The following is a 25,882-nucleotide window of genomic DNA, read 5'->3' on the forward strand; positions in this document are numbered from 1 at the left end:
AACACACACGCCTTCAAACGCAAAGAAAAACCACTTTTGTTTTCTTTTGTCCAATTATTTAATTATGCACGTCAATGGAGTCCTAGATGTACAGTTTTATGATGATGCAGAATCACGTGCTTTTTCCTCACCATGCGGCTGCTTTGCGGCGAAGCCTAACACGCCAAATCGCGATGCCCACTCTATGGGTATATCGCTTCTCGGTAGAGCAGAAGGACGCAGAACGAAGCACACTGAAATGGAACTGACGAACCCGAGCGAAAACATACCAAAAAATAATGCACAACTTTCGAGTATTGTCACTTCGCGACAGAAAGATCGAATCAATATGGTGCGTAGTTCGCAGCGAGAACAGAATGTTTTGAAATCATAACAATCCGGCAACCACATCACTAGTCAGCCTTCCTTTAAGCTACGACGAGACTCGCTTACGTTGTAGGTGAGAAATTCAGCCAGTGCAATAAAACAGCTAGACTGGGGTATATACCAGGCGGTAGTGATACATCTCACGCACGCCGACACCTTAGAAACTTCTCGCAGATGCATGTTTTCGCTGTCCTGCAACGTTCTCTGCAACCCGCCACGAGATCCGAGGCTCCACGGGCAAGGCAGCGCATACGCAGTGGTGGAATCTTCGTTGCAGAGAGCCGTAGCGGGAAACTAGAAAAACTCCCTAACCGTATCTCGTAAGAACTACTTCGAGTAGCGTATGGTATGGGCTATGCCAGGGGTGGCCAGGCTGACGCGGCCTAAGAGCCGCAAACATAACAACGAAACTTTCAAGAGCCGCAGGGAAATAGGGGGGGGGGGGAGGGTATTTGGGATGTTGTGGGTATTTGGGCTCTTATATGTCATGTACCAATAAAAACCTTGGCGAGTATAAATACCCTGTCAGAGTCACTTTAACCCAGGGACTCAAACCGCAACTGTAACCGAAACCGAAAACCGTTTAGGAACGAATTTTTTTCAGTAACCGTAACGAAACCGTTAAAGGGGCGGTGCAACGATTTTTGGACTTTGGTCAAAGATTTCTGAAAGTTGCCCCCTGACACTTCTGAAGTAAAGAACAGAAAACCGATTTCGCCTGCGTGTCCTAGTTGTTGCGTAAAAAAAAGATAAATATTGGCATTTCGGGCACCCCTCAACTCACTCCCATTCTTCAGGGTCACACCTGGTCGCACTCCCAGTGACGTCATTCGGAGTGCCGTGTAGCTTCCCGTGTGCTATCTCGGAGGACGCTTCCCCTCCCTCTCTCTGCGTACATTAGCGGGCGCTATGCTGCAGCTTAGAGCCGAGCGAGGTCACGTAATCTTTCCGTCGTAGTTCCTTCGGCTGCCACTTGGGGCTGCAGGTGGGGGAAAAAGCTCGACTTTTGCTTTGCGATTATGCAGCGGAATCGCGACATTTTTAAAGAAGGAAGTGTTTTCTCTATCCTCTGGGACACGATAAACAACGTAAAAATGACGAGATGCAAATTCTTTTAACCATAAAATCGTTGCACCGCCCCTTTAAGTAAAATCTGTTGTAACAGTAACCTAAATTATTTAGCGGTAACCGATATTAACCGAAAAATCAAAATATTTGTTTTTCTCAAGAATGACCTCGAGATCTTGAAATGTCGTGGCCATTTGAGAGGGTTACCAACAGCGAAAGGTACATCTTATAATACATCTCGTTCAGTCTAAATTTAGGATTAAGAATACTTAGTTGGAATCAGTGGTCCAACTATGAATGAAAAGTCCCTATTTCTAAATCTGCCAAACTCCTAAACTCGCTACATGTATTAAACAAGTGTACCCTTCAGGGTATTAACTATTCAGTTAGAAATCTGAAAGTCCATCCACCTCGGTTCTTTCAAAACCACCGATATTCCTGACCTGCAGTAGCCAGTATGAAGAAAAGAGGTAAATTGATCATCGCGCAGAGCTGGTGGAAAACAAAATGTGCTATTCATTTCGTCTGTGACTGTCGTTTAAAGTGTTTTGTCGCGTCTGCAGCTCGACGCTTGCCCTCCCGCGGCGGAAACGGGAAGCGGTCTAGTGAGGGTCCCCCGATTCTCCTGCTCAGCGGGCATGGCGGAACTGCTCGCGATCATGGCTCGCAAAATGTCGTTTCCGAATGGAAACAACACTCTTCACTGTCCCAACGTAGTGCTGCAGCCGGTATGGGATCGTACATTACTGGAGAGTTTTAGTATTGCGCATAGAAGCAAACGCAAGCGGTGTGCGTTTGCGTTAGAGTAGCATGCCCCACGTTTAGCGTGCGCCTCATCGCCATGCGCCATCCAAGACCGCAATTTCGGGCTCTGCGCAAGTGCAGTGTGGAACACGCAAAACTAACGCAAACACACAGGGCTTGAGTTCGCTCGTATACGCAATATTAAAACTCACTATTGTTTCACCGGCTTCCAACGCCAACGAAACGTAGGCGTTCCTTCAAACTGGAAAGGCTGAGATTGGCAAAGCGACGGCGAGCAGATACAAAATTAAATAAAGGTTTGAAAAAACTAGTAATTAAAAAAAAGCTGTTTCCTTTTTTTTTTTTTTTACTTTTGGGCATTTGGTCTGGAAGTATAGTGGCGGCGACTTTGGAAGTTTCGCCGATTGTCGAAAGTCGCGACTTTGACAGCACAATATACTTTACCCACAATTAATGTAATTTTACGTAGATTTTTTACATTAGCTAGAATGTTTTCATTGATTTTAGACTATTTTTATTTGATTGGTAATTAAAAGCAACAATTGGAACCAGTGATGATAATTTGCACAGTTTTCATTTTCATATTTCTTCGCGCGTTTAAAATTAGATCATAAGCAACAAATTATATCAGAGCTTTAAAAAGTAGCTGCAAAAAAAAAGCTTTTTTTTTTTTTTTGAAACAGCCTAATTGGGACAAGCATGTCACAAAACAAATCTTCTGAAAAAACCAATTTTTTTTTTTTTTTCAAGGAATATTTACGCCATAGGACGTAATTTAGTCGGAGTCACAACTTCTCCACATTTAAAACTCCCGCTCTTTCGATGCGCACAGAGTGGCTGTTATACGTCACTCCGTGACGTATGGCAGCCACTACGTGACGTATAATACCAACTTTGTGGCGCGCGATTTAAAACGGACGAAAGAGCCGCAAACTAAAATCAGTCTCGCACAATAAATATTGCTGTAAAAAATTTTATTTTTGGCGGAATAATTGTTTTGTGACATGCTTGTTGAAATTACGATGTTTAAAAATACACTTTTTTTTCTTTGCAGTTACTCTTTAAGAATTACTTATTCAAATAAGTGAATTTTAATATTATTATTATTATTAATACAAATCGCGGCAATGTATACCTCCAACGCTAAGATCACGAGAATACGGTATTTAACTATAATAGTCTTTCCAGAAAGGTATAATTCTGTTTTCTTTTCAGCATATGAAAAACTCTGACATAATTATCAAGATAGACAAACAGTCAAACACTAAAGGTAATATGAAGTCCTACACGTCACGCGGTGCTATAAAAACACACACACACACGCTTCAGCTGTCTGACTCGGATTCCGTCTTTCGGTTGTTGCAGTGAGAGCAGCGTTCATTAGTTTATGCGTTTCGTGGACATATGGTAAAAATTGGAATTACTCTCTTATTCTTGTGCTGGGATAATTCTCATTATTTCCCATGACAATTATCCGCGCGAGAAAAAGGCAGCGAGAACGCACAGATATCAGCACTGATTTTTTCAACAACTACAAATATCAGCCTGGATCGAACAGTATGACAAAAAAAAAAAAAAGAATTCTGTGTACTACTTTTAAGTAAATAATTACGATGTCAGACACATCTTGAGTCATGAAAGAATCTGAAATTAAGACCTATATCGAGAAATTAAATCCAAAATAGAGGTAAGTTTCGGTTTCGCTCTAGAATTAAAACGCGCATCCTTCCGTAAATAATGCGCTAAACAACGTACTTGTTTTCAGGTTAAAAAGGTGACCTGCGCTCATAAAACATTAGCTTCCTTGTATTACCAGAAATAATTTATGTCGCTCAGTGAAGCCAGCACACCAGATAGGCTCAACAGCGGCACGCATCTCTGACCCTCACTAAACCCGCCATCTTGGAAAATGAGAGTTGGAGTCGCGAATAGACTCCATCACCGAAGTATGACTTCGGTTTTCTACAGAAAAAAATAATCACCTTAGTACCCCCCCCCCCCCCCCCCCCCCCCCCCCCCTGTACAGTCGCCTCATAAACGGGGAGAGGTGATAATACGACCAAGGCAGTGAAAGGGAAGAAGGTATGGAAGAGGGCGTACTGAGCAGAAATTGAGAGCGGGAAGTGTTGTACTACGCTCCGCCGATTTTTCGAGCTACCTAATCCAGAGGCATCATCTGAATGTGGATGCTTTCTGATTCCGAAATTCCTATCTCGTACCTATAGATTCACTCTAGTCAAATAAAAAAGTTATATTTTGTTCGCTGCCAAAACGAACACACCCTTCTCCCCAGTTTTTTTCCCGGTTTTTCCCCAGTTTTCCCCGCCATCCAAAGCTGACGTAACCGTCGGGCAGCGAGGCCTTTTTCGCGTAAAACAGAACGAAAACGGGCGTTCGTGCTATCTGAAGTTCATAATAATCTCTAGTTGCGCAAAGTATGACCTTGGCCTACGTACTGAAATATGAGAAAGTAAAATAAAAAAGAAAAACAAAAGCAAATTGGATTCTGAAAAAAAAAAAATTGGTTTTTGCAATTCGGTACGCTTAAGCCGCGGATCGCTAGTTTCGTGAAATTGCTAGCAAATCCGTCCTCCTTCGATCAGAAGCAGGCAGTCACGCTGGCGAAAATAGGTCAGAGAGTCACGCAAAACATATTTTGACAAATTACCCGAGCACCGCCGAGAATGCTCGGAATGTGGGTACGGGTGCCACACGGACTCGTGTTACCTGAAGGAACGTGCCATTTGTTTTTAGATTTTCTTAAGAAAAGTTAGCGTTGCAGACGCCAGCGCGCGTAAGTGCTTTTGTAGAATGCATATACTTCTTGGTGCTTAAGTAATTTAGCAAAATATCTATAAACCATTCCAGGCAATCGCTTCTGGTCCGTGCCATTTTTAGCATTCGTACGTATGGCGCATACTTTGCTCGCCTGAACACGTGCGTGGTGGGTTGTGACCTAACACACGTAGAGTGCGATTCTCGTGAACAATGACGTGTACAGAATGGAATTAACTGCGTTCGTGTAAGCCAGATGGCAGGTTCGGGCACATCGCGCTAAAATGACAATTAAAATAACTCCACAACCGCCAGGCCAAACATCAAGGTGCATTGTAGTGTATCTCTTCAAGATACACTAGCGAGTAAAGTACAGAAATGCATCATAAAATTTGTAATTGAAAATAAGTTAAAAAAGTTGTTAAAAAACAAATTTTTACACTTTTTTCTTTCTTTTACTGCCGGAGTAGAGTGCAACGGGTTCAAACACTCATCTACGAGTGGACATGTGAAGAAGATAATTATATAGACATTTTAATTAACCCTGGAGAGTAGGGACAAGGAGGACTAATACGACACAGATCTCTGTGTCGTATATTTGACTCTCTTGTCCCCACTCTCCAGGGTTAAAAATGTATACATATTCAGCCAGCTCGCCTGCACCCTTGCCGTACCTCATAATTATATATAAGATTTAAAAAAAGCTTTTGTTTTGCACAGTTTCCACCAGTTGTAAATTCACATGCGTTCCCTAAACGACATCACTATTTTCCTGGTTTTAAAATATTTTCTGCCCTATATAACATTTCTCCGTAATAGAATAAAATAATGACGTTTTCACTTCCGCACGCCAACCATTTGACAAACCCCAGGCAACGGCTCTAGCATATATTAATGAAGCTCAACACCTGCTCCCTAAATCTCTATAATACCAGACACGAATAGCAATGTGTCGAGACTCGACAGTCACGTCTCAACTCGGACTTAAACTTTGTTTGGACGTTTCACTTCTCCTCTTCAACAGATCGGCCGAGTGAGCGAAACTCCGAGAGTAACCCAAGCTATATTCAATAAAAAAAAAAAAAAAAAAAAAAGATTGAAGCAATTGAGAGCAACAAATGTGACTGCACCAAAAATGTGCACTATTTTTCTCGATATTATTAGGGCTCATCTTTGGACGGATGCCGTACTAGTCACAGCCGGCTTGTGTCTGCGCTTGCCGCTCTTGAAGCGGGTTCCAGATGCAGAAAGATACTCAACTCGCAGCACGCGGTTATGAAGTATTCCGAGCATAAGTGAGAATGTTTCACGTGACACTAGTTCACTCGGCACACAGCCCACGAAAACAAGGATAAAAGAGAAGCGCTTCCCGGCACCGTTCCTACAATCTACCGCGGAGCACAGATTGCTACCCATTGCAAAGACGTTTTCAACCTTGAAGCTATATATGAAACAATCTCGATCGCTGGCACCCGGAAAGCCACTTCGCGACTGCCCGCGTCGCTCGTCCGCCTGCCCGCCGGTGACGTACCCAGGTAAGGAAAACTAAGGGAGCTTTCATTGTTCCCAGTGAGCAATGAAAATTGCTCACAGGGAACACCGGCCGCGAAGGTGCCAGCTTCCTGGAAGCCTCGCGGCCGGTGTAACTTGAAAATTTAATAACTTCAAGGAAAATATTTATTTTGATAAAATGGTTTGGCTATCAGTAGAGAAAGGGTTATTGATGCGGACTGCACATTTCCAGTCAAATTGAAGACTATAAAAAATTGGCGGAGTTTCCATGTAATGCCATATGTGCGCTGCAACTAGGTATGTCGCGAACCGGTTGAGGTTCGGGTTTCGACTTCTTCGTACTTTTATTGGAAAGGTTGAGAAAGCCCGACTGAGTTCGACTGTTATGCGCATGCGCGAAGGGCTGGCTCAGTTGGCTTTGAATTGGATGGTGATGACCAAATGATCAAGCCAAGCATTCTACTTTTAGTAAGGGCAAAACTGTTTGGTAGTTTTGGTAATTTAGCAAGAATAAATCAGGTTACTAACTTTTAAGTTGATGACATATGTTCCGTGGATTGTAACTAGGTATTTATAAAATAAAACAACCTATTCAATAAAAAAACATTTTCTCTATACCTAGATATGTTTGTATCAAAGTCAAACCACACTGTCCACAAAGTCGAACGTTGTAGAAACTGGTTTAAAGTTCGAAGGTTCGTCGAATCAGTCGAACTTTGAGGTTCGACGAAAGTTCGTGACATCCCTTGTTGCAACATACCTGCAGGAGAAGCTTCGCCTCCAAACTCCAAACCCCAAACAAATGCACAATTGTTCTAGCGCCACAGAATCGGACCGGGAGAAACGTGCGCATCTATAACCACATGCGTTTGCTTGCAAATATGAAACATGATGCAGGTGTAACACCGCGTAACAACAAAGACTATAGGAAAGGAATGCACAACACGACATATTTTTACAGCTTCCTGCGTTGTTCGTTCCTCTCCTTGTTTTGCGCTATTGCATTTACCTTATGTTTGACTTTCACCAACTAGCCCAGCTCACAATTCTATTACTTTATTCCGCTTAGCAGTATTTTACTAGAGGAGGGCTCTATAGTACTGCTCCCAGTGTGGGCGAACCCTTTTCTGCATATAGGTAGCAACAAACTATAGCGACGAGAAGGTGCGAACGGTTCTTCGAGCACTAAGTGGGAACTCTCTGAGGGTTGTTTACAAACGTCACCGAACAACAAAGTAGCGATGTTTATTTTTATTTTTATTATATAGAATCTGATGATCCCCGAGTAGCGGGGGTAACATATGCGTGCTTGGGTATCGAACTATATAACGCAAAAATATGGCGTGAACAAGCGCTGTAGGTTGAAACGTGTGCAACTTTTGACCAATTAGAACTGCTTAGCCGTTTTTGAGTTCTTGTTATTGGGAATATCCCGTTGTTGGATATCTGGGACTACTATAAACCGTTTATTATAAAACGGCTATCTAGCATTTTTTAGGAACGTGTAACCCGTAACCGAAACCGTATAAATTAAAACCGTAAAAAACCGTAACGAAAACAGGAAACGGTAGCCGTAACCAAAACGTTATATTTTTCGGTTTGAGTCCCTGCTTTAACCCCATCGCATCTCCGCTCTCGAATGCCTGACGGCACATTGCAAAAAAAAAAAAAAAAAAAAAAAAGAACTTTTTTTGTTTTTTTTTTGTTAAGCGATTGTCACCACCCAGTCGTAGCCCACTTCCCGCCAACACTTTGAGTCCGAGCCTAGCTTACTAGTTTTCTTCAAAGCCAGTAAGGCATAGCCGGCCGCAGTTTTGAACATGATTAAAAAAAAAATATAAAGCAGACTGAGAAAGGCGGAGTAGCCTCGCCGTTGCAACCGGTACAATAGAAGACGCAAGAGATGTTCGTGGACGGGTCGGGACGCAGGTGTCATAAACAAACGCCGCATCGTAAAGAATCCTCTCAAGCGCGTCGCTGACTCAACGGTGGGGCGTTTCCTCCGCGATGATTTTCGAGGGGCAACTTTAGACATATATATTCCCTAGCTCCTTGGAAAGCTTATGTATTTCTGTGTATGTGCATTAAATAAAAAAATTAATAGCAAAAAAAAAAAAAAAAAAAAAAAAGTTCCGACGCCGGGAATCGAACCCGGGCCTTCTGGGTGAAAGCCAGATATCCTAGCCACTAGACCACGCCGGAGACACACAGCTGACTTTAAAAGCATTATTTGAACTGACTTTAGGTTAAAATCTACTAGATCGTTTTTATTTCTTTGCACCGACAGCTACCAGACACGCCCACTACCGCCAAAGGAGGAAATCCAACGACATAACTAGTTTCAGCAGGGTCCGTATATAGACGACAGATCGCTAAAAACAGTTGGCGCGTAGTGGAAGTGGTGAAAGTGCTAATATCGTCAGCTCGCCATCACACCTTCGATGCGCCAGGTAAATCCCCTCGCCGCCCTAGACTGCAAGAAAACCTGCCGTTCTCGGACTTTGAAAACATCGCAAGCATGACTGCGAGCGTTGAGTCGCGCTACACATCTCTGCAGGAAAACGTGTCTTGATACGTTGCGACTAGTTCGTTGACCATCAAACACAGCCTTCGCTTCTGGGCTGGCAGTAAATTTCATGGCAGGAATTATCAATAATCCTCTTGCACTTGCAGACGCTCCGCTCTGACTCATCACCGAAAGCGGCGGGGGCAGCCAAGAGGAACGCTTCCCTGCGCTCATAAAAAAGAAACGAGGCAGCTTTTGTTTTCTGTTTATCTCACTTATGTCAATGAACAAAACCAGTTCCCCTTCCTTCCGGAGTTCGTTTGTACGAGCCGCGCAAGGGAGCCGCGGTGCCACCGACGCCGAAAGAAACGCAGCGCGTGACATCTAGCTACTTTAGGGGAAAAAAACAAGAGAGTATGACGAGCCTAGGGACATTTCAGCTGGTTCTAGGTACATCTAGGGGTATTGTGGGGAACGAAACCTCACGGCGGACCGCAACGGACGCTATCATCGACTCCAGCTAATCCGGCGTTGTGAAATTATCAAGTGACTACACGTTTGGCGCAAGGCATTTGTTTTTCTGATAATCACGTGACACTGACGTAGCATCGGATTGGCTCCAGAGGTTCGTAGTGTCCGCTGCGGTCCATCGTCCGTAAGAGACTGAATACGAGCGAATGAAAGGAGGAACGCAAGAGGGAGAGGGCACAGACCCGCCACCGGTTTATGGCAGTCGAACTTGGTCGCGCTGGCTCGCTGGCTTCGTGACCGGACAGCTGCGACGGCAAAACGCGTGCTGTCTTCTACCTCAACGAAGCCTCGCGCGAGCTGCGCCTCTCGGAATATTTACAGCGGACCGCAAAAGGTAAATACCCAGTCGTTTTCTTTACGTTTTTCCTCCGTGCTCCTTGCACACACCGACCCAAAGAATCGCGAGTTCATTGGCAATGCCCCATCAACCTCCGCATATTTACGGAGTCCTGTACGCTTAGTGCTACGTGGGAAAGTTGTACGGAAAGGAACATCGTTGAAAGTTGAAGTCAGACGACACTGTCGGATACTGACCATTAGCGGAAGAGTATCGAAGTGTTATTTTGGAAGTTTGGCCGAACAATGTTTTTTCGCCATACACAGAATGTACACGCGTAATATTTTTAATGCTGCATTCGCAACATTTCCTTCTCCCCTTTACTTTGACGACACTGTTGGTTTATCCGAGCAGAATTAGGACACTGACATCTTGAAGTAAATTTGAACGTCAAGTGGACACTGAAACAAGGACGGAAAACGTGGGCGACACATGCATGGTGCGCAACCACACTTGCCATTTGTGCACATCTCTAGGTTCCCATTACATCGTGATTACATGAGTGCTTTCTCACGCCCGTAATCCCAATGAAACAGCCTCGAAAAATAGGTATGGGCCCTGCCACGTCTCGCGAGACTACGCATACGACATTATTTCCCATGTCGAGTGAACACGCACAATAAACAGGCAACCTTACTCAAACTAGTAAACAACACATTTATGCTGCCACAAAGATAACAAAAAACACTGTATCATTCCGGAAAATACTTTGTCGGTTAGCACAAAACAGTTGGACCAGCCCAAAAGGCAAATATTGCTCAGTGCTCCCTGCACTAGGCTAACTCTTGAAATATAAAAAAGGGACTAATCAGTAATCGCCTATAATGGTCGACACATCCTCGAATGTTTACCATCGGTGATGCAACAGCTGGACGCAAACAATACCGATAATTTAGAAGAAAAAGAAAAAAAAAAAAAAAAGGTCACAACGCAAACACTACGCTCGATGGCATGTGATGTGCCCTTAATTACGTGTTTGGGATAGGCAATGTAACGTTCCGTTTGCCGGTGCAGTTTCGAACTATCCTACCTTCGCCAAAAGTCAGATAGGAAGGGCTCTTCATAATCCGACGTAACTTCAGTTAGTCTTCGGCTAAGCGAGGCCGACGTTGGCAATAAAGCTACAATTTCTGAGCGCGTGAACAGAAGTGCATGCTTGCTGCGCAGGGCCCTGGGAAAAGCTAACTCCTCATCTTATGCTGGAAAGTTGCTCGAACCTTCGGCTGTTCACGTGAGTTGAGAGGTGCAGCCCAACTGCGCAAAGTTAGAATACCCGACTGATTAACGTTAGTGAGAGCACAGTTTTATTTCGAAGCATTAGCTCGCACTGCGCAAGAACTGAACGGGACAAACAACGCGAGCATTAATGTGAACTGGTCGCGGGTGAATGTGACATACCCTTCTCAACTGAGGGAACTTGTTAATTTGAAGTCACTAAATCGAGAAATATGCATATTTCATCCTCTCGACTACAGCGAGGGCCTAACAGACAATCGTCGAGCTGATCAGCCTTCCAGCCAAATTGAGATGTTTGAACCGAAGTGAGACTTCCAGCCAACTCAGCCAAATCGAATATTCCAGCCGAACTGGAACGTCCAGCCGCCGTGAGACATCTAGCCATGAGCGAAGCAAGGCCCCGTGCGTCACCGCACTCAGTCGGATACGAAAAGCACGTTTGGAGAATGAAGAAGCAGGCGCTCGGGTGTTCTGCAGCGCCACTATTTGGCTCTCTGATCTACGCGCAGTGACTTGAGCTACTAAGATGCAGCTGTACTGAGTGAATACGTTACACCCCGGCCCTCGCGTCGGGTGATGATCGCTCTACGTACAGCGGTAGACGCAGTCGTATACAAGCGTGCCAACGTGTTCGTCCCGCTCGTTGTGATGGTGGCGGCGATAGAACGTTCTGCTAAAGCGAGCTGAGTTCGCACGTGATCGATTTTGGCCTAAAATAATTAAAAGAGACAGGAGCAACGACCTAAGCAATAACCTTAATCTGAACGCACATCGCGCCCATTGTTCAGTTATTTTTCATTCGCTTTTGATCGCGGAACCTTCTCGTTCCAACGAGTCAGTCGGTGACTCGGCTTGCCAAAGGTTACGGTTATTCCAGGCCATAATCGCGAATCACTGGCATATGGTTCGTGTAGTCATTACTGCGTCCTGCATTGATCAAATTACCCGCTTGTAATAGTGGTTTTAGACAACGGACGGACTGACGCATAATATACAATTGAATAGTTATTTATGGAACGAATTTAAACAAATTTGCACAACGAAGATGACAAATGTACATAGAGGAAACTGGATAAATGTCCTTACGAGTTTGATAAAAGCTTACAACGAATTAGATAAATAATAATAATGTTTATTTTTCCATCAAACAAATGATGGAGGGAGACCGAGAAAAAAAGCTGTATCATGCAGCTTGACGAGTCCCCGGCCCCCCTCTCACGCAAACAGCAGTGGCACATGAAAAAATAAACAAGACACAATGACATTCAAAAAGTAATCGGGCGGCAATACTAACGTTTTTTGCAGTAACATGAAAATGTCATACATGTATACATTTCGATATATACACAGAAAACACAAAGTATTATACATCGCAAAGCTCTGCAAAGGACTACTAAAAACACTGGGAAAAGCATTCTCGAATATCTTTTCTCGATGACTTAATGGGATCAATATCTTCGGAGCTAAGACAATTAAGTAGGCTTGGAAGCGTATAAGATAACATTTGCTCAGCATAGGTCGTTTTAATATTGGGTAACTTCCAGTTTTGCAAACTTCGAGTGGGGTAAGTTGGTACTTTTAAAGCAAGAGAAGCCAGGTCAATCAGATTAGGATGATTTTTTTTTACTTCAGATTTATAACACACACAAACGATATTTATATATACTATTGACATTAATCAATTTTAAACTTTTAAATAAGGGTTTACTAGGGTGGTCGTATGGGACATTGGAAATGTTTCTTAGCATCTTTTTCTGCAACAGAAGTAGTTTATTTAAGTTTGTACTTGTACTAGCTATTACCTCAAACTAGGTGGCAGTAGTTTATATCAGAGAAAAATAAAGTTATAAATTAAAAGTTTGACACTTCTTGGTAAAAGATGGCGGTGTCGATACATCAAGCCAACAAAACGCGATAGTTTAAGCAAAATATAATTAACATGATCGTCCCATCGCATTTGATCCGTGAATACAACACCAAGAGTCTTAAAGCTAGTGAGGACTTCAATTTTAGTCGAATTTAAAACGATATCGTAAGTAAAAGTAACATTCTTGTTTTTTGGGTGAAATAAACCCGCTTTTGTTTTATTTTCATTGATCTTTAGAACATTACAGCTACACCACTTAACTAGGTCTTTAAGAGTTTCATTTGCGTTATTTATTAGTTCATTACAGTTATTACCTGCAAATAGTAAACTATAGTATCGACCGCGTAAATTACATATTTGATATTTTTATTTAAGTTCACGATATCACTGACATATACATTAAACAAAAAGGGAGCTAGAATACTTCCTTGGGGAACTCCAGATTCAATTGGTTTTATATTAGAAGAAGAGCCATTTACATGGACGTATTGCTTACGATGTGAAAGATATGACGCAAATAAAGCTGATACCTGTCCACGAAAATCATATTTTTTTCTAGTTTTTTTATTAACAGGTTATGACTTAGATGGTCAAACGCTTTACTAAAATCAATAAATATTCCAAGGGTCATTTTTTTTCTGCTCAAAGTTGCCCAAAATATATTCTTTTTGCTCTAAAAGAGCGAGCTCGGTGGACCGGCCTTTACGGAAACCAAACTGCGAAGGATTAATTATAATGTGCTTATCTGAAAACTTCACCATGCGTGAAAGCAATATTTTTTCAAAGCCTTTCGAAAACACCGGAAAGATAGAAATAGGCCTGTAGTTTGCCATGTTGTTCTTGTCACCCTTTTTATACAATACGCTGACCTTAGCTATCTGCATTTTTTTTTTGGAAACGCCCCAGGCTGCAAGCCGAGATTATAAATGAATGTTAGACAGGGTGATATGATATCTATTACATGTTTTATCGGACCTATCAGCATATCATCAGCGTCACAGCTTGTACTATTTTTAAAAGACAAAAATGTGTGTATCACCTCCATATTCAAAACTGGCTCAAGAAAGATCGTACTTTCATTTTTACGTTCAATATACGCGCAAACGTTTTCACCTGGATTACCTTTTGCCAAATTTACGAAGTGGTCATTAAAGGCATTTGCTAGTAATGTTCCTGTGAATTCTACATTGTACAGGCGGATTTTCTCAGTTTGCTTTATTTCGTGCGAACGATTCATGACATTGTTAAGCTTTTTCCACGTGACGTCTGTCCGCATTGCATGTGGACACAAAGTAGTTATTAAAGTACCTGGTTCTAGCATTTCTTAATTCCCTTGTAAGTGTGTTACGGTATGATTTAAATGCTCTAAGATGTTCAGGGTCCTTAGTGTTTACGAATATCTTGTACAAAATATTTTTCCTATTTATTTTAAACAAACGTTCTGGGGTTATCCATGGTTTACGATTTCTTTTCGACAATTTAATAGATTTATATGGAAAGCACGTTTTGTATATTTCCTTAAATTTGTTCAAGAACACGTTATATGCTTCGTTCGCGTCTATTTCCTCATAGACCTGGCTCCAGTTCATTTCCAAAAGTTTATTCCTGAATTCGGATAGGCTATTTGCTGTAATATTTTGAAAAGGTGCACCAAACCGCTTCTTTGTAGTTTTAGCTATTTCTTTTTTTATGCAAATGAACACGGCCAGATGGTCACTTATATCTGTACTTAATATCCCCGATTTTATGCACGTTAAGTCAAAATTTGTAATAAACAGACCGAGGAGTGTAGAAGAGTCAACCGTAATTCTTGTGGGTGATTTTATGACATTTGTACAACCACTAATACTAATTAACAAATCCATCTGCCTTTTACTTGGGGTGTCTAGAAGCATATTCAAGTCGAAATCTCCACCCAAAATAATATTATATTGATTTTACAAAATCATAGCACAAAACTGAAAACCGTTCAAAAAAATTAATTTTGACTAAGTGCTCATAAGACAGGCATAGCGAATCGTTTTCTCTACGCAGAACTTGCGATGGATCCGTTTTGCGGGTATAGTAACCCTTTATACGTCAGAACTCACAGAAAAAGCAACAGAGGAAGAATTTAGTGCGGTCGGCAAACGTGCAGCTTGCAGAAGGTTAAGGCGACAAGAGATACATCCACGGTCGTTAAACGTAATGAAAAAAAAAGGAAAATCAAAAGCCCTAAGCTAGGGTAACAGTCAACGCACGTAGCGCACAAGGAGTCAGTGCCACGAATAGCAACTTCCGTGCATTTGCCCAAGGACCCCAACTATTGCCCCTATCTGCCATAATCACGACTTTGGTTTCCACCATCGCGCGAAATAATTACGCACGCGTTAATGAAAACACTAGATGTCAGCATCCTTGCGTCATATATTGCCGCGTGCATGACCGAGAAGGAACGCTTCTCCGTACATCTAGAAGATTCGTGTTTATTCTTAAAATGTAAGGAGGCCAGAATGACCCCGCATAGTCAGTCACGCACTGGCTCGCTCCCGAACATTCTATAGGTCAAATGTTCGAGACGCCGAGTGGAGTAGATAGGACGCCGAGCGCTTTATTACCGATTAATTCACACTCACGCTATCCTGCTGTCACGCCGATGCACCGTCGCTCGCCGCTGCCGCCGCGGCGATTTTACATCATCCTCACCATCGGCGTTCGTTCTTCCTTTTGTTTCTGGCACAAGTTCGCCAATTAAACCCTTCATCTGTGACAATATGTGCTTTTTGATTTTCACCATAACCAATCATCCATTCATTGTTAGATCTTAAACGCTCGTAGACGTCTTCACAGACGCTTATCAGAACATTTTGTGAAAACTATCGTAAGCATTTCAAATATCTTTACTTCAGTATCACGAAGAACATAAAAAATGAGTGATTCTATGTTACTTTCGGGTATATACTGTTCGAACCTCAGGCAACGTTTCATGTTGATGTACCCTCGTACACGAGGTGCAGTCGCGGACGACGTGAAAAAGCGACCGCGTTGCTCCGAAGGCCTCCGGTGCCATATAACCGAAAAAAAACTGATGGATCATCGAGGCCATTGTGTGAAAGAAGGGCATTTGAGCCAGGGAAGTTCAATTTACGTCGTTGCTCTCCACTTGGTCGGCATTGCTGAATCGACACCAATGGCAGTATTGTTCGGTGAAACACAATAAGAACAGCTTATCGCCATTTCTCCCGCGAACTTATCACCAAGCTCCCGAGAAACGACCGTTCCACCGCCGACCTGGTGGATTCAGCCACGCTCGATTTCGACCTTTGTCGCGGAACGCCTACAACTCGACGAAATCATAGCTCAGCGATAGCTGGTCAAGCAGGGAGTGACGACAAAAAATTATACAGCCGCTGAAGTCTCACTAATAGTTTAGCTTTCTTCTGATAGATAGCGCGGCAGGTCTTCGGTACGAAATCTCAGGAGGCTGTATGTCCAAATTTGAAGATTTCCTTCGCAAGAACGCACATCCTATTAATAGAGTCAGAGAAACAAGCTTGTGACCCAATGTTTCCAGTGAAGCTGAAGAGAAAAAGTTAATTTCGTCGATGACGTGCAGGTAATATACTTCGGGATTAAAAACAGCGCAAAAGACGAAGGAAAGAAGTAACACGGACGCAGCGCAGTCCGCGTTACATCTTCGTCTGCTATAGGTCCCAGAGTGAACGATATCTTTCCCCCACATCGTCGACATTCGGATTCACTGCGAATATGTGAGAATGCTGTGCTGTCATAAAACAGGGGGCATGGGACTGAAAATAGCGGCCGAGCGGAGAAACTAGGCGCGTTCGGGGGTATTGAAAAAGACGAGTTGTACGGGGGTCGCGAGAGCGGGACGATCGGCCGGGAATGTGGTGTCGGGAGAACTTCAACCGGGCTGACTCCACGGCGGTGATTTCAGCCACATTCATCAGAGGAATAGAGCGAGTGAAAAGCTAACGACCCTCGAGTTATTTCACCTTTGGAATAGAGAGCGTGCTGCTAAGGGTAATATAATTTATGGGAAGAACATAAAACACAAAGACGGAAAAGACGATTTCCCATCTTGTCCGTCTTTGTCCTTTTATGTTCACCCTATTATAATTATATTATTTCACCCAAGCATCACAGTCGTCACGTCAACGACCAAGTAAATGACGTCTGAACATCAGCACAGCAACACCAGCAGTGTGCCAAGAAATACCGTACAATCAACGACAACTTTACACGTGCAAGATATCATTTCGATAAGAGCTTGCGTGGCATCCTAGACGCGAAGAAATACCGGATTTAAAATAATATTGAGATCACCTAGCTTGTTCATGTTTAAGAATGGCGGCTTTCAATTTTTGTTTGTTTCTTAACTAGTACGTTTTACGAGGACTGTACTTGAATCATGAAAATTCAGCAACATGAGCAAAAGAGGTGTTTCAATTAATCTTCAAAAAGGTATTGAACAACATACATCTACCGGAAGATATTCGCAAAGTGAGTGGAACGTTTGGAATCGCCACATTTCAATAAATTGCAAGCAGTATTTGTATACCTCCCCCGGGCTCAAAATGTCTTACATGATATACACAAACCTGCGGTATACCCCCCTTAGATCGAAAACCATAGATAGGCAACTGATCAAGTTTCCAAACTTGTCGAGCTCATTGGATCCACTAACTGTAAATAGGCGCAGAAACACGGCCCATTCAAGACTGCGTGTTTTGAATATCACGTACCGAACTCTATGCTGCGTGTGCTTGGAGTTCGTCCAACCCATCAGCATGACAGCTTTGAAAATCTTAATTTCAGTCGAAAATTCCGAGCCTAGCCATTGAATACTCTAAATTCGAACATTGAGTTAAAATTGAAAGATGTTTACAAATCTCTGTAATGCGAAACCAGAGCGCATCTCTTGAGGAGGAAAAGGGGAGGGTACGCTCCTCCTCCTTCATACCCTCCTCCCCTTATTCCCTCCTCTTCCTCCTTTCATCCTCCTCTCCTCCTCCTGCTAAATTTAGCGGGTTAAGTCTCGCCGCTAAATTTAGCGGGAAAATTGACGTCACGTGATCTCAACACCAATTCAATTTCCCGCTAAATATAGCGGGGCGGTTACGTCGAGGGCGACGCCGCGAAACGCGGAAACAAGCGCCCAAGTTTTCTTTACCGGCCATGATACGGCAAAAAAGTTTGTTTTTACGAGGTGAGAAGTTCATCTGCCACCGGGCTTCTGTTTCTGCGATAAAAATGGGTATGCGTGCTCCAAATCTATCGTACGAGTACTACCGTGAGGTAATTAACGCGCATGTGTAAGTTGCACAGTATAAGTGGAAGTAAGTTCACTGACACCTGAATGGCCTTTCGGCCACGATATGCTCCAGGAGATATCCTGGATCGCTGTGTCCACATTCGAGAAGACAGCAGGGGGAATCTGTGCCTGAAGCGACGACATTTACTGCGGTATACTTTCGCGATGCGTCAACACCGCGACCGTCATCGAGTTTCAGTGTCGGGTTCGCATTCACGGCACACTGAAATGAAAACTCAAATAAAACCACACATACTAAGACGGGCATGGACAGCTCTTAAAATTCCTCAGTATGAATCAACGTTTTTTTTTGTTTTTTTTTCACTCAGCAAGAGGCGGGGGCAAAACAGTATATTTAAAAAAAGTGAGGACTTCGTAAGTCTCACTTACCTATGACGAAATTCACGTTGAGGGCAATCTAAGCTAAAATATTATACTAAGTCGGAAGAACTAATCTTAACGGAAGATGAATGTCGTAATCTTCACGGAAAATGGATGTCCAAAATGACTGTAAAGTACACTTTTTTTTGCTGTATTTTTTGGTTTTTGACGTGAGTTGGCCCAAAAACTGATTCTTGTTTTTTTTTTTTTTTTTTGGGGGGGGGGGGGGGGGGGGGGGGAGCTAGGTGGAGAGGGCGTCTTTTCAATCAGAAGTGAGAACTGTGTCTATAATAGAGGGGAAAAAATCCTTTTGTTCAAGTTTAAGGGAGGATGAATATTGCCTTATCGCGTCGACCTGTAAGGTTGTGCATGTTTTTACGTGGAATGATGGAGACTGTGGCGCTTGAACTGTATAGACTTGGGCATTTTATGTTGGTGGTGATGACCTTGAGATTAAGACAGTATAAGGAGGTGGACAAAATTAACGAGTAAGCTGAGTCCTGTCTTTTTTCTGTCTCTTCTACCTCTATAGCCCAGTCTCAGGTCACGGTTAATATTCACCAGCTCGCCTTCACCCTTACCACATTTTTGTTAGATCGTTCCTTTCTGTCCTTGGCAACTTTAGATGATTGAGTACTAAGTTGTAAAGTTCGGGAACGAATTTCCCCTTGTAGAGTGTTAGAAGTATGTCCGTGCAAAAAATTTCTTCGAGACACCCTTTTTGTCTTTTGTTGAGTGCTGCCTAATTAGGATCTTCGACTATCAAATAAAATTCAGCTCTGTTTGAGATTTCTATGCCTTTGTGTCGCCAACTAGCAAAACCACAGTGTCGGGCAAAGTATGTAGAGTTTAATCTTTACAAAATGTATAAAGTTGTGGTCAAAGTTACGCAGAAAGATGTTTCAGCAGCATTTCTCAAAACAGAAAAGGCGCTAGTTCAGTTTCGATTCACCACTCCGTTGACCACCAGTGCTTTTGTAGCGCTGATGACTAAATCAACGCGAACATATATCGGTATAATTTGAACGAGTGTAACAACTTTACGGGAGTACTTTGGAAGTTGTTGCAGATATTTGACTAAGTTACAGTTACCGCTAGCTTCACTGTAACTTAATTATAGTCACATAGAAAGGAACAAATTACGCTAACCTAAGTCGTGAAACTAGCCGAATAACCTACCCATGACTGGATTAACGCATTGATCGCTGACTAACTTCTTAACCGACTAATCGGTCAGAAGTCCCCATATGGGATTGGTAAGGGCCATATGATCTTTTCGTCGTTCTCAAATTCAAATACAGAATGTAATGAGTGCCCAGGCAAGGCTTCCGCTTTTCCGGGATGCTTTAAAAGTAAACAACCGCGAACTTGACATTTGTACGCGCACTATTTGCCGCTTAAATTCCTTCCGGAACACATTCCTTTTGAATAGCGCAGCGTTCCGTTTTCCACGCTGTTGCTTTACCGTTGTGGCGTGCATTTACGCATGCTCGCTCAACCGGACGGACAAGGAAGAAAACTGCGTAGTAAACTCGACCCACGTGTCAGTGGACGATGAAGCGAGTTCGCCCACGCTGAAGGCCGTCGCTGCCAAAAGGCGCCCTTCGAATATTCGATTACGTTCACACGCTTGCGACTTCCACGCGACCTCTTAAAATCTTTTACAACGAGAGACTATCGGTTATAATGCAATTAAATGCGAAGGTGCAATCGAGCTGGACAAGAATGACGAAAATATTCCCTGGAGAAGGGGAACAAGAGGGACAAAGGATATTTGTGTTTGTCCTTTGCCCCTCCAGGGATTATTTTCGTCAGACTATCGGGTAGCCTCTTGGATAGCCGAGGAACACTCGGCGGTCCCGTCTATTCCCTTTTTTTTTTTCTTTCTTTGTTCGAAAAACTTTTTCCAATGTTATACACCAACTCATGTTTACAAACAAACCGCAGCGCCCCTAGCGGACGCCACCGGCGCCGCGCATGCGCGGTGGACGGTGGGCAAGAAGCCCGCCGTCGCCCATAAACAAACCATTGCATTACGTTGTTTTCGGTGTCAGTGGGAGTCCCCGTGCTCTTTTTCGCGTTGGAATTGTTGATTTTACGTCCTCCTAACAATGTCTGACTACTTGAGCAGCTTCAGCAAAATTTACGAGGCAAAACTTTGCGTGAATAATGTGACTTGCGGCGATTCATTTCACGTGGACGCCGCAGAATGGGCGCTAAAGCCTGACTCCCACAGTGAGATTCTGCTCGCTATTTTCAGTCGCGACGTCGCTCGGGCTGCAAAAGCGTGGACCCTAGCTGAGATGGTGGACGTCAATACTGAAAACCGCAAGTAGAATCGGGCATTACAAATCGGTAATGGCCACTGGTAACAATGATCAGCATCTTGTATTTACTGTTTACACTTAGCCTACTTACCCCAACCGACCTTCAAGAGTGTTTTGAGGACTGCACTTACTTCTTATCGCAATTACCGGGTCAACGTTTGGTTTACGGGCCGCTGTTGTTTGAACGCGCTGACGGCAAAAAGCAGACAAGTGTGAAAGAGCAGACGACAGTTCGAACGCACGCGAAATGGAGTGCGGGCAAGAAGCACCGCGTCCCGCGTCCACAAACCTTTGGAATGTCACGTTGTCGGCGTCTGTGTGAGTCTGCATACTTTTTTTCGCGTTGGAATGGTCCAATCTACGTCCCCATAGCAATGTCTTACCACTTTAATCGCCTGAGCGAAACTATCAAGGCTCGTTACACCGCTAAATTTTGCGTAAATAATTTGACGTGCGGCAATTCATTCGCGTGAACGCCACAGAATGGACGCAAAAACCACGATGAGAATCTTCTAGATATTTTCGGTCGCGACGTCGCTCCTGCTGCAAAAGTGTAGAAGGTAGCGGCAACGATCGACGTCGATACTGAAATTCGGAAGCGGAAACAGACCAAGCGTAACAAGTCGGTGATGGCAACTGGTACCAATGATCAACATCTTGTATGTACTGTTTACACCGAGCCTACTTAACTCTTTTGAGGCCTGCAATTACTTCTTATTGCAATCGCCGGGTCAAAGTTTGGTCTACGGGCCGCTTTTGTTTGAACGAGCAGACGACAAAAAGCAGACAAGTTTGAAAGAGCAGACGAAAGTTCGAACGATCAGGCGGCCGTATGAATTTGAAGACGCAGTGAACCCGTGGGTGGTCCGGACAACTTGGCGGTTTTTTCTCGTTCATGTTGGAACAAAGCAAATACATCTGGCGACCACAAAGTGTTTCCCGCACACGCAATCGTAGTTCGACGGCGTCTGGTTTGCCCTTTTCACGGCTACTATCCACGTTCTCGGACGAACGGAGGGGGCAAAAACACATGAAAACTGATCTCAAACCTTTCCAGACTTTTTTGGCACAGCCCCTGTCGCAGCATTCTGACGAGAACGCAGGTTTTTTGTCTGGTTACTTTGAAAAGAACACAAAAATGCATGTCTCGCACGGCGACTTCTGCCCACCGCCCCAGACCGGAAGTGCGTCCGACGCGCCACCACCGCGGCGTGACGTAGGAGAGTTGAGTTGGTGTATAAACGACCATTTCTCACAAATAGTGGGTACATATGACCTCGCAAATACCGCAAAACCTTCGCTCTAGGGAAATGCAGTTATAATCGCATAGATGGCGCCAGCCTGCTCTCTCGTCGCAAGAGGTTTTAAGGCACTCGGTCCAAAGAGCGTGTGAAGGTGCCTTAACTCTTCAAGCTCGTTCACACAGTTGCGTTTAACAAAAATACCATTAAAAAAAAAAAAAGGATGTCGTTTTACATTTTTTTGTCCCCACCCCGAAACTTCAGTTGGCCGTACAGCGCACTGGCGTCGAACAGACGGCCCTAACTTTTACGAGGGGTTTGATAATGGTGGGATATAACTTATTAAACAGCAGAAATGCGTATCAAAGACTACAGAAAAAGAAAAAAAAATACTGAGGTTTTGCAATAAAGCCCCAAAAAAACACCTCAATACACTAGCTATTTTAGTAAGTTGTACACTTCGTGACACTGTTAGCGCGAACACGACATTGGCGCATTCTACTTCTAAATCGTATTAGCGAGCACAAAATTGTATCGCTTACATCATAGAACTAAATGAGCTCTTTCCGTAGCAATAATAACTTGGATGACATCCTTTGCTTTCAAAGAGAACAACCGGCGATCGCTTGTACGCGCTGACAGTGTCGCGCTCTGTACCACTCGGCTATCAAGTCGCTCGTGAAAGTACCGCCGGTTCGAAGTCAGTGCACGTCGAACTAAAGTTTTGCGGTGTCTTATATAGAACAAATTGTGTGAAAATATACTTTTTTTTTTTTTTTTAGAGATTTAGGACGAGTTATTGCGGAGGCGCTGAGTTGCAGGATGCAACGCAATCGACGCAAGTGCGTAAACGAGCCTTCACGTTACGCAGTAATTGAGGAAAAGACACCGTTTCTGATGACATCGCATGTTCGTACCGCAAATGGCTACGCTCGTTTGTTTTTTCACTTTTTTTTTTATTATGAACATAGTTCTGGCGGCTTATTGCGGATTGCGTATTTTATTCCACCTAAAAAGAATTAATTAGAGAGCCTCAAGGAAGAGTGTGTTCAATTCAAACCATGAAGAGCGTTTGCATTTGGCGGCGTTAGAGATGGCGGACTTTTTTCCGCGCTTAAAAAATACTTATCCTAGCGTAACAAAAATGGTGTCTAAAGAAAAAGGTTAGTTTACTATTCGCATAAAATATTCAAGCGCTTCCAGGGTTGTTTATAACTGGAGTTACGTTGAAAAAAACACTCGTAACCCCATAGACCCACAGAAAATATTTGCAACTCAGCGGCGCCCATAAACGCGTATACCTCGGCGAGCAGTTGAACACACTCTTACTCGAGGCTCTCCAGAATTAATCGCGGAGAAACTATGACGATTTTGTCGGCTTCAGAAAGGAGGCTCAAGTTTGCCGGGTCACCTGTCACATACCACACACGACGACCCGTTCGAGAGAACAAAACGAAACTAGAGGCCGTAGACCCTTTTGCTATTTACGAACGTGAACCGCGGCTTGCGTACCGAGGGACTTCCGGTCGCTTGCAAACCTTAGCAGACCTGTCGAGTTTCCTTATGTCACCTGTGCTAGAAAGCATAAATGCTACACGGACAACAAAGTTGGAGGTTAAGCGAGGACCTCCAGTTCTACGATTTCTTATCTTAGAGGAGACAAGTCGGTTCACGAGAATATTTGAAACATCTTAACAGATCTCGCGTTTTTTTGTTCTTTTGGCGTTCACCCGGAGAATCGGTCGTTAAATGTTTCATCGACGTTTCAAGCAGCGGTGTTAAGGTAGGCTTTGTTCGTGCTTTTTATGAACCGGAAGTTCGCTGGGACGTCAAAGGCTGGAGCACCGCCTGGTGGCGTTTGCAAAGAAGAGTCGGCGGGATTCAGCAGAGTCCGTTGATGCTGAGCGCGTGCTGACACTCCCACAGCGAGCCTTTCCCAAGGTCAGCATGGTTATTCTTGAGAGACCATCAGTTGTAGCACGTTTTGAGCGTGCGCTGTGAAGAACGCACGCCCAGTGAATATACACCGCCTATTTGTCGCTGAATTGTCGGACCCAGAAAAGGACCAACAAATCACGACCTCTTTCAAAGACGGTTCATCGGGCCTACATGTACGTGGGCAGTCGCGGGAAAAAAAAAAAAAAATCTTTATTAACGTGAAAGTGCATCGAAATGCTGCGTATTGACAACTGAGGACGTCGAAAGACCGCCGAATTAGTCTGCATATCAGCTATCGCGTCATTAAAAGTCCCGAGACATGACTCCTTTGTGTCGGTGGTTTGAACGATCGGAACAAAGACAAAAAGTGAAAGGTTGTCGAGCGAAGGCAAGCACTGCCAAGTAGCCGCTCGAGGAAAGGGAAACAGGAGGCAAGGGAACAGAGGCGCCAACCTTGACACCGGAGCCTTGCAGACTGCTCGCGATGCTCGCCAACGGGCTTTGCATACCTCGCGAGCCTTTGTTAGACCCTTCGTGAGTGTGCGAGGAGAGAGCGGGAAGGCTCAAGTTCACTTCCGCAAACAGCTGACAGCAACGCCCTTTCCCACTTATTTGTTTCTCCTCACTCGAGCATTTTCAGGAACGGTGCGGCGGCGCAAACTGTTTACCTAGACAAGAGGGACGGATTTTATCGGAGAACCAGTTTCCGAAGAATGTCAGAAACCAAGTTCTTATGAGAAATGAGGCCCGCGCTTCGGTTTCCCACGACCTGTGCATCCGTTCCAAAGGGGATCCCACGCGTGCGTACGAAGAGCAAAGGTGCTACGCCGACAGCGACACGGTCATAGAGTCAACTCTGCGTCTTGCTGGACGTTCAACAACAAAAAACAATATACCGAACTTAAAAAAGAAGACGAAAAAAAAAAAAACGCCGAAAAAGACAAGGACAAAAAAGTGGAACGACACAAGGCGCCTTGTGTCGTTCCACTTCTTTGTCCTTGTCTTTTACGGCGCTTTTAATTATTTAAAGAACCATAAACCAACTGGCCCAACTTTCCACTTTGATGAAAAAAAAACAAAAAAACACTGTTGTTGTGACGAGACATGAAATATCGTACATTTACTCCGATCAAATTGATTCAAATCACGCGATAGCCACTCGAACCAAAAGCAGATCATGCTCAGAGATCATTCGAGTAACCTAAGGACAGACAGTTCCAGCGTCAGCATCGTTTATCGCAGGGGTTCCGTGTTTTGGGTAAATATACCGCTACATCCCGAAAACTAGCCCCCGAGCCGGTTTTATTAGAATGCGAGAAAACCGAAAAATACCGAAATAAAAATATATTTGAATGAAGTAAAAGCTTTACGGGAAGGAAAGATTTATCTAAGCTTCTGGACTGTCCGCGCGGCTATTTCCTTCTTCGGAACCACACCCCCAGGAACGTTTTCCAAATATTCGAGTCACGAGCATGTTCCCTAAGAATATCTTTCTTGTGTCCTACATCTATCAACAACGTAAAAACAAATGCTTAGAACACATACACGCAGAAAGATTGACACCAAAAACACCGAATCTATGGTAAAAATACACACCGAAAAAACGTCTTCGAATTCGCAAAAAAAAAAAAAAGAACTCTGAAAAAACGGCACCATCGCTCGGGAGAATAATGCGAAGTCAGTGGACTGCGGACGTATGCGCGGCGTCTGATAATGTT

At 43.7% G+C, this 25,882-nt stretch overlaps 1 protein-coding gene and 1 non-coding gene across 2 annotated transcripts in view; both read right to left on the reverse strand.

The window, feature by feature from the left end:
- Nucleotides 1-25,882, reverse strand: part of LOC8035978 (PIH1 domain-containing protein 1) — an 88,382-nt gene that overhangs the window by 34,687 nt on the left and 27,813 nt on the right. The window lies entirely within an intron of this gene.
- Trnae-uuc lies at nucleotides 8,617-8,688 on the reverse strand. The gene has a single exon. It is a non-coding gene; the product is annotated as a tRNA-Glu (tRNA).

The sequence above is a fragment of the Ixodes scapularis genome, unplaced genomic scaffold, assembly GCF_016920785.2.
Source record: "Ixodes scapularis isolate PalLabHiFi unplaced genomic scaffold, ASM1692078v2 PGA_scaffold4__175_contigs__length_147842914, whole genome shotgun sequence".
Lineage (NCBI taxonomy): Eukaryota > Metazoa > Arthropoda > Arachnida > Ixodida > Ixodidae > Ixodes > Ixodes scapularis.